This window comes from Toxorhynchites rutilus, chromosome 1 (assembly GCF_029784135.1).
Source record: "Toxorhynchites rutilus septentrionalis strain SRP chromosome 1, ASM2978413v1, whole genome shotgun sequence".
Lineage (NCBI taxonomy): Eukaryota > Metazoa > Arthropoda > Insecta > Diptera > Culicidae > Toxorhynchites > Toxorhynchites rutilus.
The window spans coordinates 31,065,906-31,078,915 of NC_073744.1; the positions used below are offsets into that span (position 1 = coordinate 31,065,906).

The 13,010-nt window shown below is 38.3% G+C and overlaps 1 protein-coding gene and 1 long non-coding RNA gene across 6 annotated transcripts in view; one reads left to right on the forward strand and one right to left on the reverse strand.

Moving 5' to 3' along the window:
• LOC129761815 (uncharacterized) overlaps nt 1-13,010 on the forward strand; it is a 240,108-nt gene that overhangs the window by 177,226 nt on the left and 49,872 nt on the right. The window contains exon 1 of one of the 5 annotated variants that reach the window (XM_055759600.1): nt 5,634-6,312. The exons of 3 other annotated variants lie outside the window; for them this stretch is intronic. The gene's annotated coding sequence lies outside the window, so the exon portion shown is untranslated. Of the gene's footprint in view, nt 1-5,633; nt 6,313-6,898; nt 7,003-13,010 lie in introns of those variants that run through there. One more of the 5 variants, XM_055759602.1, reaches the window with a different exon arrangement.
• On the reverse strand, nt 3,947-5,667 carry LOC129761821 (uncharacterized). The gene is made up of 3 exons (XR_008740480.1): nt 5,516-5,667; nt 5,138-5,456; nt 3,947-5,075 (listed from the first exon to the last, which is right to left on the reverse strand). It is a non-coding gene; the product is annotated as an uncharacterized LOC129761821 (long non-coding RNA).

Here is a 13,010-nt window from a genome sequence, read left to right on the forward strand (position 1 = left end):
TCGTTTTAGTACTCTGCTGACCGTGGATTGGACGATTCCCAGCATCTTACCGATGTCCCGATGTGACAACTCCGGATTCTCGAAATGAGTGCACAGGATTAATTCACGACGCTCTTTTTCGTTCGACGACATTTTTTCAAATTTACAGTGAAGCATGGCCAACGTGATCTATACACTCTTATCTGATTATAAGCGAAAGCTGAAGATATAATTCCTAAAAATTAATTTTCTACAGCGTTTTTTCCGTGATGCAATTTGATGTGACACACCCTTTATACAACAAAACCTGTCCATTATACCCCCACTGTCCGTCTTACCCGCGGTCACCATACATTTTTTCTCATGTTGTATATTACACAGTAGCCATGTAGGCGTGAAAGTATTCCTATCTCATCGATACACTTTTTTATCTATTACACATTAGTCATTTAGGTGCAAGAGTATTCATTCCAATTCTATCGATACACAGCACATGTCGCATTTTTCGGCGTAAGAATATTCCTATTGTTCGAGTGTTCACAGTTGGACACAGCGGGACTGTTGATATGAGGCTTCCATTGTTGTGTTTATAAATAGCACCAATTACCGATGAAGCAGATCAATCGTATGTCGAGTGAGAGGCTGAGATCACCATCACATGATGATTGTTACGTGGACGTAGTAACTAGAATAACACACAAAGATGGTCAGTTGAGGGCCCTGAGCTATAAGCTCATGATTGTTCGCTTCGTAGCGGACACGCAACGAATTGATCTACGAAGACTCCGCTTGCCTTGTTGTTTGCAGGGTTTTGTTATTTTTCAATGCTAGGAAATGCATAAATAGATGATGCTTGACATTTTATAATTAATGAATGAATGAATGAACCGAATGCAGTAGTTCTAAAGCAGTGGATTTCGACCATTTTTGCTCCATTCCTCATTCCTCCCTTTACAAAAATTAATCACAGTGGAGCCACCCCCTATCAGTATTTTATAAAAAAAAGTTCGTAGCATATCAGTAAAATAATGAAATAAAACAAACTGTTTTCAAGTTATACTTGCAACAAATTTGATGTTACACTTGTATCTGATTAGAAAAAAGGTATATAAAGTCTGTCAAGTCAGTTGTTCTGAAATTGATCCGATACTTTCATTACGGTAAGTCAGAAGGAATATCAAATCATGGCCAGATTCTGTTGTTTCATATAAGGAAAATAATTTTCAAGTTTAACTTGCTGTAAAAAGTCTTGACGAATGCAGTACAAGTTTGTATTATTGTTGCTTTGTTTTTTTTATCCCATCTGTGTACCTTTTTATTATTAGGCACATCTAGCAATTCAGCTGTAACAGAGCCGAATTTATCGTGTAGGGGAAATGGGGGTAAGACGGACATGTTAAGAAGAACTTCAATTGTGTCTTTGGAAACTCATGTTTTCCAAAACTTAAAAGCAAAGGTTTTCGGAATAATTGGCCAAATGTTTTATAAAAATGTGTTTTCATGTTTTTTAATGAAATCAAAACAAGCCGAAGATTAGAACATTTTTATCGATGCGGGTATAATGGACATGTAGTGAGGGGAACAGGCTAATAATATACTAAGCGTAGAAGTTTATCGCTCGTTAGAGGAATAGTTTCGCTCTCTCTCAGTGTTTGTATGTCCAGTAACTGAAATAGAACAAAAAGAGAAAGCAATATAAACAAGAGTTGAATGTTCTTCCCTTCACTTTCCATCTTGCATTGGATGTGATTATGGATATGACTGTCCATTTCAATTTCATCAGTGCAATTATTTCAATAATTTAAATTCACCACTCACGAAAGAGTTTACTTCTCCGTACATACCTAATGTCGCTTTTCTGTCAACTCACAAAACGAAATATAACCATCAGCTGATTCAATTTTGCAATTAAACCACTCAAAATGCTTAATATCGAAGCCGGAAAAATTACATCCACCCGAGGAATCATGTTTGATTTTAGGTTTTTGTTTCCGTATTCCACTTTTGATCAGTATTCATTATCATAGGATGGTTTGAATATTATAGAATAGCATGTAGAAGGGGTTCCCCATCAACAAAAATTTGAAATTCATTATGCAACTATACAACAAAACCTGTCCATTATACCCCCACTGTCCGTCTTACCTGCGGTCACCATACATTTTTTCTCATGTTGTATATTACACAGTAGCCATGTAGGCGTGAAAGTATTCCTATCTCATCGATACACTTTTTTATCTATTACACATTAGTCATTTAGGTGCAAGAGTATTCATTCCTATTCTATTGATACACAACACATGTCGCATTTTTCGGCGTAAGAATATTCCTATTGTTCGAGTGTTCACAGTTGGACACAGCGGGACTGTTGATATGAGGCTTCCATTGTTGTGTTTATAAATAGCACCAATTACCGATGAAGCAGATCAATCGTATGTGGAGTGAGAGGCTGAGATCGCCATCACATGATGATTGTTACGTGACTAGAATAACACACAAAGATGGTCAGTTGAGGGCCCTGAGTTATAAGCTCATGATTGTTCGCTTAGTAGCGGACACGCAACGAATTAATCTACGAGGACCCCCCCTGCCTTGTTGTTTGCAGGGTTTTGTTATTTTTCAGTGCTAGGAAATGCATATTTGGGATATGAGGTATATCACCGATATTTCAGTTCAAAAATTAATCGCTCAAACATAATGCACCACGCAAACGTATGCCGTCCGACGGATAAATGGAAACCCGCTCGAGGTTTAAGCTGTCATTTTGTTGAGTTCAATTTTACCCAAGGAAAGTCTATACGGCGAGAAAAAATGGAAAAGTGAGAAATATTAGAAAAAGTGCTCTACATATAATATTAGGTGTTGTTAGTCCAATCAAGATGCGCATTGGGTTGAATAAACATTGGGTTTTCCATTTCAAATATGTTTTCTCTATTGACGGAGGTAGCGAGTTGAGCAGCATACGGGAGTGGACGTGTGTTTTCTTACTCCGCGATGTCTCCTCTGTGTGCTTGCTTCTTCTGTCGTTTAAGTGTTTTATAAATCGTGAAACCAATGAAAGTGTTCTATTTATTAAGCTAAGCTGAAAACCAGTGGAATTTGGTTGAATTCGTTGGAGTGATTGTGGAAATAAGTATGCACAGTAACGCATCAAATCGGGTGAAGCCATTTTTTTTAGCTTGCATTTGTCTCCGATCGTTATGCTCCTAATTTTTTTTTTCACTCTTCGCCGCTCCCAAGTGTCGTGCTCTCCGTTTCGCAATTTACTCTTAGTCGGTGTGCTTTTGATTTCGTATAGTGCTTTCAGCCGTCGCGCTCTCGGATTCCCAATGAGCTTTCCATCGTTTCGCTCTCGGTTACGCACAGTGCTCTCAATTGTCGCGTTCTCGATTGTAGGTATCGCAATGCGAATTTTTAGTGCCGCAGTGAATGTATCACTCACCACAAAAGGAATCGCTGACATGTGAAGACCTAGGATAGCAGATAAGTTTTCTATCTAACGATAGCACCCCTCTCTCATACACATACATATTGAATTTGCATTTTTTTTTTCACACATCTACAGGTAACATGTGAAGTAGTTTCATTAATTCATCAGTTCATTTGTCTCATTCAAGAATTCATAACTTTGAATTCTGGAAATCAGATATTGAATGTCGTATTTCGAACATCGTATTTCATTTCAGATATCATAATCAGGTACTGGTTAGCAACGGCAAAACAAACGCGTAGTATAAAATTGAATATGTTTGCATATTGATCAGGCCCATCAAATTTCAGGCCCTGTGTTATTCGTGCAAAGTAGTGTAGGTTTGATGCTTACTGTGTGTTGCGAGTGATTTCAGTTTTTAGATGTTCGGATCAAGACTTATATAATTCAGACTTTTGCCTTATGTAATTCTTCGATTTATTAATTAATTAATTCTTCAACTTTTTATTAAGTTTCAAATCACAAATCATATGGTTCAATATAACGGAATATATGGTGGGTCGATTGGTTACAGAGGTTCTCTCGGTTGCAATCTCGGGTTTCCTGCAGAAGGCCCTCCGCCGTCGCGATTAGATTCATAATCGTGACGGCGAGTGATGTCATTGCAAGGGGCCTGATGGGGTGACCGGGAGGACTCGATTGTTACTAGAGAGGTTTTTTTCGGTGACCTTCTCAGGTTTTCCAAAAATAACTAAATTAAAGTTGCGATACAGAGAGCCTGATTACGAGCGTCACTTCACGGTGAGAGCGAGAAGATTTATATGGAAGGTTTCATACACTTCATCTCGTTTTCGCCGTGATGTTCGTGATCAGGCCCGAAGTAGGCGTGATGAACAGCGAAACATATCGCCGAGTCGATTGGCCTTGGAGGAGTTCTCTCGGTTACCTTCTCAAGTTTCCCAAAGTTATTTTTCTGCGATGAAATTTCGACTAAAAAGATGCGTTAAATAATCAAATAACAATAGCTGGTCCAATAAATTGTTTAGACTTTCCTTCTCAGGTAACCTAAAGATAATCTCTGCTACGCGTTGTGACACATGAAGTTTTTGTTTCGTCAAGTAGTCAATAGTTCGCGTTTACATAATCATATCACTTACCGCAGTGAATCCTGATTTTTCTTAACCATTCCCACTAACAACTATCCCTTCCATGATAAACGCTAGGGAACCACGCTATAGAGGCGACCCTTCTGGCCTTCGGGCGGCGAATATCATACTAACATTCCTTCCCTTCCCCTGGTGACTGTAAGGACGTGGCTGGCGTCGTTATTGACCATTTAAAGCTCGAATCACCGAAAATTGCACAACGAGAATGATTTGCTAGTCCCAAGCGTCATTCTGTGTGTTCTTTGTGCAATTTGGTTGGTTCAGGTCAATCACGGAGAGCAACTACGAATTGTACAGTCTACCCAAGCTCAAGCTCAAGCTCAAGCTCACGCAAACGTATGCCGTCCGACGCTTGCTAATGCTCAGTCTGATCGTAGCACTAAAAAATAACAAAACACTGCAAACAACAAGGCAGGTCCGTGCGAATAATAGAATTGCTCTCCATTGTATTTCGGCTCCGAAAGATTATTCGCTAGTACCCAAACCTCATCAATTTCTATCTAAAAAGATGGCACTAATAGAATGATCAATTTCGAGAAATTAAGTTTACTTCGTGACGCACTCGTATTTCCTCTCAGAGTCCTCGCTGTACGTTCAATTTTTCGATGCACTGTATATCAGCTGGTACCACCGAGGTCTGACACTCTCTTTTTCCCACGCATCAAAGGCTGGAAACGACATCATCATGCGAAGCTGGCTGGTGTTCGCGCAGCGGTGGACACTCTTCCCCCAAACACAGCATAGCAATTGTCGATGCGTGCAACATATGGTGAAACATACGAATTGTTCGCATCTCGTAACAGCTTCAATCCGAGCGCGATGACCTCGGGACCCTGAACAGGGAAGCAATTATCATGCGGTATTTCCGAGCAATTCCTAACCTAAAAACAATAATCCACTGAATAGTCATTGAGCAGCTGCCAATACAGATAAAAATAACCTATCCCACTGATACACTATTGCATCCAATCGATAAGCTCGCGTCCATGAATGATTGCGGCGAACGAAGCCTTATCGAGTGCCTCTTATCATGCGCTCGTGAGCGCACTATCCGTACAGTATCATTTCCTCCGTTGCTGCGACGGTGGCACAATTCCGTCAACCCATTATTGTCCCTAATTGAATTCTCTAGATCGAGAACGGTCCGACGTAACGCATCGGGAGTGAAAAACATCCACCCACGTGTGTGTAAAAGTGCAGTTACTTCGTCAGAGCCGTAACGGAACAATTTTCACAGCAAATAAAACTCTGTGCGACACTTAATCAGTGAGCGCAAGTTGCACGGTTTCGCGGTTATTCATTGGGTGTGCGTCGTTCGTTCCGGTTATTTTTTTGTTTGTTTGTTTGTTCTGTTCTGGATGGTGATTATTGAGTAAATGTACGCCCTACAACTGGGATGCTGTGGGTGAGAGTTTTGTGGATGTAAAAACACGAGTTCGAAATATCAGGTGTTTTGCATCATTCTCGCACAATGGTGTCCAAATAGAGTTACAGTAGAATAATGAACATATGATTCTATCGAACGCCACAAGCAAGTGTGTTTTGTGATATAAACGCCGGCACAATTCTACGTACAATGGAATGAGCAATGTTTTAGGAAGCTTCGTTATGCCTCAGGCGGTGTTTTTTTTATTCAAATGATGTGACGTACAAGTTAATGTAAACAAAGGTTCAACTTACCAAGAAATGTGCAATCGTTTTGAACAGCTGCGTTATTAGGCGAGCTTATCTTTGCTGGTGAGTAAACTTACCGGTGCCAGAAGCATTCGTTCTAGGAGAAGCGGTGATATTTTGGTGTGAAAAAAACGAGTGTGTGATGTCAGGGACATAACCGGAGGGACGTAGGACTACATAGTTCATTCGTTTGCCTCTTATTCATATTTCAGTGCAGATGTAATGTAAATAAAATAAATTCTTGCACTGAGCGGCACAAACTGTTATCAAAGCAGCGAAGCATTAACATTCAAAAATTAACTCTCAGTCTCAGTGCGAACATTAACAGCATCAACATCACTGTCTAAAGCAGGGACTCTCAAACTATTTTCCAGAATGAAGTGATACCATAGACCCCTATAGCCAAACTTCTTCAAACATACGAAATACCTAACAAATGAAAAACTTTGCTGTTGATTAACCCTTTAGTAGGCCGTAGAAACTAGGCAAGGAATCCACTCAAACTTCAGAGAACATAAACCTTTTATAAAAAATTAACTATTGAAACCGTTGGAGGCAATATAGTTGCCACTGCCCGTTAGTCCCAAAAACACTGTTTGTCGCTGCTTTGGTTATGCAAAAATTAAAACAATATTCCTCGAGCAGCGAAAAAAATATATCTATATATATAAAAATCTCGTGTCACGGTGTTTGTTACCGAACTCCTCCGAAACGGCTCGACCGATTTTGATGAAATTATGCACAAAAAACTTGGTAAGCATGAGAATAGGTTGTAAACTATATACGATACCGCTAGGATACCGATTAGAGTGCCTCTATGCAGAAAAAAAAAATTATTATTTTTTCTTAAATTTTGCTTCAAACAATACATATAACCAGAAATTTAAACCCCATACCCTATTTTCAATCGCGATTTTAGTAGTTTTGAATAAACAATATTCTGAATTTGATTGAATGAGCACAACGAATTATTGAAATACTTCAAATCACACTTGCTCGGTTTACAAAATGGCAATCACGTTATTGTCACCAATTCTGATAAAACAGCTGCTGGAGAGCACGTGTCTAAATTCAGTGCGCAAGCGTTACTAAAATCATAGAAAGTGTCTGCACAATGACGCGAGAAATTGTGATTCGAAGAAAAAACAATAATCTTGAATCCATCGTTAACGCACATCTTTCATACGACTTTCTCCATGTTCTTCTTCAATAGCACTAACGTTCTCAACGTTCGCCTTCTCATCGTAGTATTAGTTGCATCATTTTTAGTAGTACTTAGTTGAGATTCCTATACCAAACCACAAGCATTGAACGTATTCTGAGTTGCAAGCTCTAGAATATGTGTGACCACAATGCAAGTCAGAAGAAATATCTTTGACGACCGTTTTGAAAGAACAAGATGAATATTGCACAAACATTAGACAACATGATACTGCTACAGGTACTAAAGGGTGTGTCACATCAAATTGCATCACGGAAAAAACGCTGTAGAAATTTAATTTTTAGGATTATATCTTCAGCTTTCGCTTATAATCAGATAAGAGTGTATAGATCACGTTGGCCATGCTTCACTGTCAATTTTTCGTAAATTTGGAAAAATGTCGTCGAACAAAAAAGAGCGTCGTGAATTAATCCTGTGCACTCATTTCGAGAATCCGGAGTTGTCACATCGGGACATCGGTAAGATGCTGGGAATCGTCCAATCCACGGTCAGCAGAGTACTAAAACGATACTTCGAGAACCTAACCATCGACCGGAAGGTGAAGAACGGCAAAAATTGATGCTCCGTCAGTGAAAAAGATCACAAGCGCGTAGTTAAGCAGTTTAGACGTGATCCGAGAAGTTCGGTCCGGGATGTCGCCAATAAGCTGAATTGGTCAAGTTCATTCGTCCAGCGGATCAAGCAGCGGGAGGGCCTGCGTACATACAAGGTTCAGAAGGCTCCTAATCGCGACGAAAGGCAAAACATGGTGGGGAAGACGCGAGCCCGGAAGCTGTACACCGAAATGCTGACGAAGCCGCATTGCCTGGTAATGGACGACGAAACATACGTCAAAGCGGACTTTCGTCAGCTGCCGGGCCTGTTGTTCTTCTCCGCAGAGGACAAATTCAGCGTCCTCTGCGGATTCAGAGGATCGGTCTACTGGGCGAATTTCTACAGCGTTTTTCCCGTGATGCAATTTGATGTGACACACCCTTTACATTCATTATGAACATCATTACTCATTTTGAAATAATAATTATGAATAGCTTTGTCAGATGAAAAAATAAAGGAGTGCGCTAGATGGATTTCATGTATATCGTATGATGTCATTATATGATGTCGTGAGCTGTACCAACAATTCATGGTCATGTAAGGGAAGGTAGAGAGCGAACGACTGCGATTCCTACGATCTAATCAACATAAGTGGCTTGATGAAGAATACATTCACTTGAAAAACGCTATCGTGAGCAACGCCGTAACATCGTCAGAGTCAATTGCAATCCGTACGGATTGCAATTTTGCATTCTGAAATCCGTTCGAGTTAAGTCCAATCAAGTTATGCAAATGTGTCGAACTTGCGACGCAATTCGACATAGACAACATTGAGTTCCGTGTTCCATTTCTGTGGAGCAAATATGCAAATATTCGGGTGGAAAAAACGCTTTTAAAATAAAAATTTCAAACTAAAATTAAATAAAGATGATGATGGTCCCGCCTCCTTCCCCTACAGAGGTTTGAGCAAGACAAGTTATCTAAAAGATAATTTATTTTTTTTTCAACATTGAAATCAGTTTAGCAAACATGAAAAACGAACTGATTTTATTAACAGATATAAGTTCAAAAAATTGCAATGTCCAAAAAAGCCAATACTCAGTCATGTCCGCCACAGAGCCGATACGGTCCCGACGAGGCCCTTGCAGCCAAGTGGTCCACCAGAGCACAAGTCCAACCGCCAGCCTTGTTTTAGATTGACTTTGAATACCCTCATTCAGAGAAATCGAGAAAATTTCCTTTACGAAAAATTCCTAGACCGGCACTTAAAAAAAACTTTCAATTTAATATACTTTATATCTGTGTCTCGCGCGCGAGTCAAACTTTTGTAGACTACTTTTATTTTTTTTTTTTTTTTTAAACTAATACAACTATAAGAACGACAAAATAAAAATAAAAATAGTCCATCATCACCAAGATCATGACAGACATAATAGAGATCAATACAAATTTAAAAAAGATGATTTAAAAAAAATTAAATAATCTACATAATATAATCCGTTCAAAAACTTCGTCAGATTCATTGAAAATATTGAAAACAAATTGCAAAAAAAATTGTCCACATTCAATTATCCGTTCGTATAAAACTTCGTCAGTAAAGATCTTCGTCATAAAAATAAACAAAAACTCGTTCAGCTGTTAAGAGAACACAGCTTTTACATGTGAAATACAGTGCCTCTTAAATTCTGTAAGTGTTGTTGCGCATTTAATATGTCTTGGCATCGAGTTGAACACATTTATTCCTTTGAAGTACAACGAATTTTGTGAAGCACATGACAAGAAATTAGGTGTTCTTATTTCATTCGCGTTTCTGGTGTTATAACTATGAAAGTCAATTCCTCTTTCAACTCGATCACACAAATATCGAGGCAGCAAACCTTTAACTACTTTGAAAATGAACACCATAGTTAAATAAACAATCCTTTGCTTCACGGATAACCATTGCAGAGCGTCCAACATTAAAGATGAGGAAGTGAATCTGTTACATTTTAGTATCAACCGCATTATTTTGTTTTGCAAGCGCTGTAATCTCGATATTTGTGTGTCATTGGCTAAAAATAAAATGGAAGAGCAAAAGTCTAAATGAGGAGAGATGATTGATTTGTATAGCTGTATTTTGCTGCAAATAGTTAAATCGTTTTTCAATCGACATAAGATTCCATACTTCTTGGCAATTTTCTTGATGACATTGTCAATGTGAGTGTTGAACTTGAGTTTGTCATCAATAATCACGCCAAGATATTTAATGTCCCGAACTCGATCAATAGTCTCATTATCAATAACGATGGAGACGTTTTCATTTAAACGATTTCGCGAGATTACCATATATTTAGTTTTACTTATGTTCAATTTCAATTGCTTATACTTCAACCATCTACTTAAAGAATGTAAATCTCCATTCAAATGTAAAACGACCTGATCTAAATCATTAGCTGCAATGAATAACACAGTATCATCTGCAAAAAGATTGATATCACAAAATCGTAAAACTCTTCCCATGTCATTGATATACATAATAAATAAAAGGGGCCCTAATACACTTCCCTGAGGTACTCCAAGATTATTCCCTAGGGGATTCGAAATTGTATCATTAAAAATAGCCCGTTGAGTTCTGTCATTTAAATAGCTTTCGAACCATTTATATGCAGTACTCGTAAATCCAAAGCGCTTAATCGTGTTCAACAACAAGGGCCTAGAAATTGTTTCGAAAGCGCGTTTTAGATCCAAAAAAACAGCAATGATATTCTCTTTGCACTCTAGTTTCTCTTTCCATTTTGCTAATACCAAGTTCAATGCGGTTTCACAGGAATGACCTTCCCGATATCCCGATTGTTCTGGTATTAGCAAAGCATTGCAATTTAAATATTCCAGCAGCTGGCCTTTAACGACTACTTCAAATATTTTCTCTAGCGTGTGCAACATATTGATGGGACGAAACTCTTCGGCTTTAATCGTTCCAGCAACCTTTTGAATTGGAACTATTAAAGATTCCTTCCACACCTTAGGCACATGCCCAGTTAGCAAAGATTTATTAATAAGGTCCAGCAAGATGTGATCGATGACATGAAAGCAATCTTGAATAACTCTAGCATTGACATTATCCACTCCAGCCGTTTTTCCTAAAGAAAAGCAAATAGTTCTAAGTTCATTTAATGTAATTGGGTGAAAACTTTCAAATCTACAACTACTGTTAACCGGCTGTTTTATTTCATCAGGTTCATCAACCAATTCAATGGACTGATTGATCAATGAAACACTATTGACAAAATAATCGTTAAACTTAGATGCTATAGCCTGTTCAGACTGTTCAAGTGTGCCATTAAAAGTTATGGAACGCGGTTTGCTATTACTAGGTTTTAATAAAGATTTCAAAATTTTCCATAACTCCTTGCTGTTGCTTTGATGCAGATCAATCTTCCTCTGAATATATTCACAACGAGTTTTCTTAATCGACTGTGAATATATATTGCGCGCGTTTGTGTACATATTCCAATGATTTCCATCATTTGTTCTACAAAATTTCTTGTACCATCTGTCTCTCTCACGTTTAAGGCGTAAAAGATCCAAATTGTACCAGCTGTTCGAGTTTTTCATAGGAACAAATTTTTGCGTAACAAGCCGATTTGTACACTCTTTCAAGGTATTAGTTAGAACAGCTGATGATTCATCTAAATTACCGACCTCGAATGGAAAATCCAGGCTTCTCACTACGAGATTCGAAACAGCATGCTTCGAATATTTCCTCCAGCACTTTAATTTCACAACATTTTCATTTACCACGAGATTATCTACAATATTGATAATTAAAGTCTCATGATCGGTTATTTTCAAATTGGTATCCGTGAATGTGTAAATAGTATCAAAATTGGAATAAACATGATCAATTAAAGTTTTACTGTGCCTGGAAATGCGAGTAAATTCATGTACTGTTTGTTTCAAATTGAAGAAATCGGATACACGCTTCAAATGGTTCGAATTGTAGTCATCACGCCAATTAATATTGAAATCACCAGCTAATATATTCAATTTGCTAGAGTCAAGGAACATTTCAAGCCAGTTTTCTAAAATTTCAACAAAACGCAAGTTGCTTGAGCTGGGACTATGATACAAAACACCAAAATTACCCATCTTCATGCCATGTTCAACTGTAATGCCCAAGAACCAGTTACCATCAAACACTTCGTTGAGGCGAAGATTGAATTGAACGGATTCTCTGACATAAATAGCAACACCGCCAGTGTGCCTAGAATGTGATAAACACGCAGCAACATTATATCCCGGAATACTATACTGATCAAATGATTCTATTTCAACAATGTGTGTTTCAGACAAAAGGACTAGAAATGGACGCTTTTCCTCAACAATCTGACGTAACGCTACGTAGTTTGTTGACAGTCCCGCAATATTCAAATACAAAATATAATATTGGTTCACAATTCTTCTGGAACCTGGTTGCTATTTATTGAAATGCAAGCTGCTTTTTTGCAAATCAAAAAGTCTCTGATATACTAAACATTCAGAGCTAAATGCGGCATGATTGACGTCCAAATTCAATTTCCGTTCTGTATTCATTTTCAAACAATTAACACATTTCAACACAGTTGACTTGCATTCAGATGTCTTGTGTTTCTGACTACACCTTGAGCACGTTTCAAAATTTTGTTTGCAATCCGTGCTCTTGTGTCCAAATTCTCCACATTTGAAGCATCTTAATACATTAATCGCAGGAACTACGGAGCACCGATCGAACCCCACATTTACTTTTTTCGCGTTCAATAAACAGTTATATGTGTCAACATCTACTTCAATTACAGCAGTAAACTTATTGTAGGTGAAGCGTGGATTTTCGTACACATTTAAAACCTTTACATCTTTTATTTCGATGCCTTCATTCTGACTTCGGAGGTAATCAATGAAAACATCGGAGGAATGCTGATCGCTCATGCCCACGATTTTTAATCTGGGCACCGATATGGGAACAACAGCACTATACTTCTCACCCAAA